The 6,136-nt window shown below is 39.0% G+C and overlaps 1 pseudogene; it reads right to left on the bottom strand.

The window, feature by feature from the left end:
- Positions 1-2,918: 2,918 nt before the first annotated feature.
- On the bottom strand, positions 2,919-3,476 carry LOC102891372 (annotated as a pseudogene).
- Between the last annotated feature and the right edge of the window lie 2,660 nt (positions 3,477-6,136).

Genomic DNA, 6,136 nt, shown 5'->3' with positions numbered 1-6,136 from the left:
CCCAAAAGGCAGCTTCAGAATGGCAAAACTTTGATCCCCTTCATCAACAATGGGAAACTAATATAATGGATGCCAAGTTATAACATCTGCCCAAGGTAATGTTTAAAGAACAAAATGCAAAGAATACGGAAAGATCTGTAAAGAAGAGCTCTCCTCCTGCCTGGAGCAGCTAGACTACTACTGAGAGAGAAGTACATTTTTATCTTTTAAAAGTTGATTAAATCTCTGAACATGAAAGTATTAGTTCATGTAAAGTGTAGAATGAGTCAAGAGACAAGAGGTCTTTTTCATGAACAAGTCTTGAAAAACTCCAATGTTTAATGGCAAGGAAGAAGGGCAAGCCTTAAAGAGACAAGGAAATAGCCAGAAAAACAGAAGAAAAAGTAAAAGAATAATATCACAGAAGGCAAGGAAAGAGAACAATTCACATGAGTAAAAACACTTCAGTCCTGTTAAAGATCAAGTAAGCATAAACTTGAAAATACTCTTTGGATTTGACAAGAAGGGGATAATTGGAGACTTGAACCTAGAAATATAAAAGACCAATACAACCACAGAACCAGCTCAAAAAGGTCCCGTCCTGTTTAACAAGATACTGAATTCCTTTTCAGGGATAACAGACCAAAACTGCATTTCATACAGTCAAAGCATGCACAGAGGAGAAAACTTTGACCTCCAGCTGCATCTAAAACAAGTTTTATATCTCCTCCCTCCCCTACTCACCCCAACATACACATAGAACTAAAGGACTGGATCATAACTGGAACTTGAACAATAGAACCCTTTCAGAAGGGTCCATTGTCCAGGAAGATCCAGTGTTAATGTCTTTTACCATAAATGGCCAAATCTCAAGGTCCTCCAATTAAACCTTGTCCCATTAGTACTTCTGCATGCCTGTTTCCCCTAACTCCTTAAAAACCCTTAACCAGTGAGCAAGATGGATTCGGAGCACTGGTAGGTCTCCTAGCTTCTCAGTTGGAGGCTTCTCAATCAATAAGCTTTTTCTAACTTCGAATTCTTGACACTTTGAGTTTTGGCTTTTCAAAGCGTTGACACATGAACCTGGGTTCAGTAACACCAAGGACAGCAAAAACATTCCTGAAGAAGAACAGTTGAAGGACTTTCACAACCTGATTTCAAGACTTACTATATAACAATCAAGAAGTCTGTTTTGGTATAAGGATAAACTACCAATTACCCCTCACCCAGGTATATTTCATGAGTGAGGGGTAATTGGTGATTTATTCTTACTTTTCATATTTATTAACATGCTCATTTAACCATGTTAATAAATATGAATATAGAGAGATGTTAGACACCATTTTATTAAATAGCATATGGTACACACTCCCCTGATTCTTGCTTTATTCAATAGGCCGTAGAAATCTCTCCATGAAAATAGCTCTAAGTCACTTTTAATAATTACTTAAAATCCATCCTTATCCAATTGAAATTTACTTCGTTTCCAATTTTTGTCACTTGTGAACAACCCACAAGTATTGGAAGGATCGCCAGGATATAGACTGCTGGATTGAACTATAACTTCAACATAACAAATATTACCACGTTACTTTCTTTCATTAATACCCAGCAAGTTAATTTTTCCCTATCATTGACATGGATATCAATTTCTCAATCTATGTAAAGTGATCGCATTGTTGTGTTTATTTGCACAGTCAAAAAGATCTGGTAAATTGAATTACCAACTGGAAAGCAAAATTCAAGGCTAATTTGAAAAACAAAGAACAAAATGCTTAGAAGTTGGCCACAGGATCTAGCCTTCAAAAAGGAAAATAGGCCAGCAATTCAGATGCTAAGAGCTTTGAGTTTTGGAGACTGAGTGTAAAATATAAAAAGCTACTAACTAATCAATTCATTCTGTTCAGATTCTTGGTCAAGGGAGATAAATTCTACCAATATGGTTTTTAAAGACCGTACTTCAGTCTGGTTGTGTTAGGTTTGTTCATTCTCAGGGGTGATATCTCAGGTAATAGAGGATGTCATGAGAGATGCTGAAAGACAGAATTTTCCAGTGGTTCTCTCAAGTCCTTGTCCCCACAGGTGTTCCTCCTCTTGCCTCCTGACACATGAACATAGCCCTTTCCTATCATCTTTCAATTCCTCCTGATAAACAAACAGTGGCTACCAATCCACAAGAACTATTCCTCTCTTTCCCAAGGACACATTTTTGACAAACTAATCCCCACGCAGCCAAATTTCAACCTATAACTCCTGCTAAAATGTACTGGACTTCCTCTTCCCCTTGTTTTGCTCTCCCTCTTCCTCCTGTACCTTCCCAAGGTCTTATTGCCTTTCCTAAACATATCCCTGTCATTGGACAATATTTCTTCATGTCATAACATAGGTGAAGATGATGACCAAACTTATTGGCCTTATAACTTTATACTTTGGTCAAGATCAAGTTTTCATAATCTAGCTAAGAACTTTCTAAATCATTGAAAAATTTATAATCATTTTAGAAATTTAGAGTATAGATTCTCTCATCCGTATCAATTAATTCATCTCCTTAGGGGACCCAGAGGCAGGGAAACTCTTATGTAATGTGTAAATCTTCTGTCAAGCTCTCCAGATACAAAGTCTCAAATAATTGATTCCCCCACTTGCTGACAGCATTAGCAAATGAGGGACATAACTTCTCAAAGGATAAACTCTACTTTTGTCAGATCAAAGTGCACTATGTTGGTCATAACATCTTTATGCAAAAATGGAGTCTCTCTCCTTTTTGAGACTAGAAGCTCTTTATGACTTTATGACTTTATCTGGCTAATTACCAAAACAGAATTCAGAAGAGTTTTTGGACTCATAGGATATTGTAGATATTAGATTTCTAACTTTCTGTACTTGCTGCCCTCCCCCCACCCTTTTTTTTTTATAGAGAAAAAATTTTATATTTAGAATTAGCCATTTGGATTCAATTTAGAATTAGCCAGCTGGATCCCAATTTTATTGGCAACATCCAAAGCATCGTAGTTGGGAGCCAGTCGAACATATGCCTTCTTCTCTCCATCAGGCTTGCTCAGGGTATTGACGTGGGCCACATCAATGTCAAAGAGCTTCTTCACAGCCTATTTGATCTGGTGGTCCGGTGCCAATTGGCTTTGACATCCACAATGCACACAAGTGTATTGTTGTCTTTTATCTTCTTCATGACTGGCTCAGTAGTCAGGGGAACCTTGATGATGGCATAGGGGTCAAGCTCATTTCTCCCAAAGGTGCTCTTCTGAGGATATTTGGCTGGCTTTAGAAGCTACAGTGTCTTGGGCCATTGGAAAGTGGGTGACGTGTTATCTTCTTCTTCTTCTCCTCCTCCTCCTCCTCTTCCTCCTCCTCCTCCTTCTTCTTTTTTTTTTTCGGCTGTAGATGCCTGTCAGCATTGCTTTCTTTGCCTTTAAAGCCTTTACTTTGGCTTCAGCTTTGGGAGAAGCAGGGGCTTCCTTCTTTGCTTTTGGGGTCATCTTTGTAAAAAGCCTGAGTGCCCTTTAAATGATCTTAACTAGTCGACACACCTGAGTCCTTGCCCTGATGTCCAAATAGAATGTTCTGGCCTGTTACTTGTATTTAATTAATTAGTCCCAAGTAAGTGACCTTCGTGGCAATCACCTACTAGGCTCTAGGTGTCCCTAGAACCTCGCACAGGACTTGGATCTTATAACTAAAGACACCGGAGGAAGAATACAGACCACTCAAGATTGCGGTTGCACATGAACACTTTATTACTCACAATTAGATGTCTGGGTTCAGCTTAAGAGTGGGGCCCCGTGGTCATTCTCCTCGGCATTGGCTGCAGCCTCAAGTCAGGTCTCTTGACACATAGTCTCGTTTGGGTCAGTGTTGGAGCATGAAGTGCTGCTGCTGTCCTCTTGGCCCTACTCTTTATGCAGTTCCTCGGATACACCCTTATCTTGTCCACCACATGCGAGCATTACCTCATTGCATGTTGTGAGCAAGATAGCAAGCGAGCAACCTAAATATTTTCTTATGCTTATACTCTTAGTAAATATTGACATCAGCGGGCAGTCCGCTTATCTGTCTCACACAGTCAATATACGCAGTTAAGTAAATATTTTGATTTACACAATTAAGTAAATATTTTGATTCCTTATACACCTGAATAGATTCACTACCCTTGGACTCCCAAATTGTCATAAACTTTTCTTTCTATTTGTATGTAGAAAATCAAGACTAACCCTAGGGGTTGTAACAACAATATAATGGACATCAGAGATCCATTGATTATACCCCCTCATTTGACCCCATAGCAAAAGCCTACATATCTTGTTTTGGTGCAGTGGCAATAGATGCCAGTCTGCAGACTTAGTCTTAGTATATGCACTTAACCGCATGGGCTCTGATGCTGTTCAAATGTTATTCTTCCCCCCACCCCCAATAGATATTATTTATTTATTTATTTACTTGACTTTTTTTTGTTTCCCCTCCCTACCCTCCCCCAACCCCCCCTCCCCTCTAGGAACCACTAGTCCATTGTCCACGTCCATGAGTCTCTGTCAAACCTTATTCTTGAATGGAAATACCTACTTAGCATGTTTATGCCTCTAAATTGACTTCCTATAAAAGCTTCTCCTCTCCATCTGCACATATTCTATCCATTGTGGGAACACTCTAGACCCCATCGCTGTTCCTCCTGGATGGAAGGCAAACCTCGAAACTGTCATGGGCTTATTTGGAAATTTCACCTGCCTCATTCTGACTTCTTTGAAACTCCTTTAAATGATCCATATTTAAAGCTGTCTATAGATCAAACAAGGAGGCTATTATGCTGGACATGCTGTCACGATCCACTCAGATTTGCTTGGACCCAACCTCTCCCAGAAGCCAAATCTGCACAAGAGTTTGACAGTCCTTTGCCAAACAAATTTCTGTATGGAGTGATACATAATTCATTCGAAATTACATGTTTTAATATAAATTCTTGTTTTCTTAACTACATATTCATTAAATAGAACAGTAAAGGTAATATTTTTTTGCTATTTGAACACCCCAAATTTCAAAATAAAAGAAGCAGGCTTTAAAAATCTGAATGCTATGGTGTTTTTTCCTCCAAGCTTTCAGTTTCAGACTAATGTAGGCAGTATCATAAGCAATACAAAAATATGATGGCTTTGTACTATGTCAGCTTAGCTAAGTTCAAACTAACTTTCCCAGAATTTCTTTCCCTGCATGATTCTGAGTTACTACTGACCACAGGAAAAAATATGAGCATGTTTTAGAAGTCCTAAGTGAAACAGCTGTCATTTTTCTCACACTGAAAATCAGTACAGGGTGCCAAGCATTGTTGTACTGAGCACACATTGACACTGATCTGCTAGCTCACATTGTGGGAGTACAGAAGTACCCAGTCCATACTTCCTCAAGCACATACCTTATCTCCTTCTTCAGCTTTTCCTAGTCCTGGGGCCAGGTGCATGGGTAGAACCATGGTGAAGGGCACCAGCTTCTGCAGGTCACCCAACATCATGGTTTGTCTGTAGTTTCTAGTTTTTCCTTATGGATTCCAGTTCTTGCTCTTCCTTGCTTCGCATCCAGCTTTCTTGATTGCTAGCTGGATGACTTAAGGGCCTACACAAAAGAGAGGCAATAATAGGCTTGTATAGACTTTTCAACCAGCTACCATAATTGTCTAAGGTCTAATGCCTATAATAAGTTCCTTATTCTATTATTTATCTTTCTGCTTCTCTAATCAAGCTCCACTTGATAGGAGAGAGGAGTCAGTACACTTATGAAATAAGCATCTTCTAAACAGGAACATAAAATTATATTCGTAGTATTAATTATTTGCTATGTGCCAGACATTTTGCTAACTGTGCCTTATCTTGTTTGATCTTTACTACAACACTATTTTACAGGTGAAGAAATTGAACTCAAAAAGGTTAATAAGTTTGCCCAAGGGCACAGAGCTAGAATATGAGAAGCTGGACAATTGAGAGTTTCTGCTCAGAACTGTTACTGTTGGGGGTGATCTAAATCCGTCATTGCCCCAGTGGCACTGAGGGGGCCTCAGTTCTTTCTGCCAACAAAGTAAAGAATTACAAATCAGTGAAATTTAGGAAAAGTAAGATTTAATAAAGTATGTTCCAAGAGAGAAACAAGCTACACC

The sequence above is a fragment of the Pteropus alecto genome, unplaced genomic scaffold (assembly GCF_000325575.1).
Source record: "Pteropus alecto unplaced genomic scaffold, ASM32557v1 scaffold103, whole genome shotgun sequence".
Taxonomy (NCBI): domain Eukaryota; kingdom Metazoa; phylum Chordata; class Mammalia; order Chiroptera; family Pteropodidae; genus Pteropus; species Pteropus alecto.
This window is presented reverse-complemented; position numbering and strand designations above follow the sequence as displayed.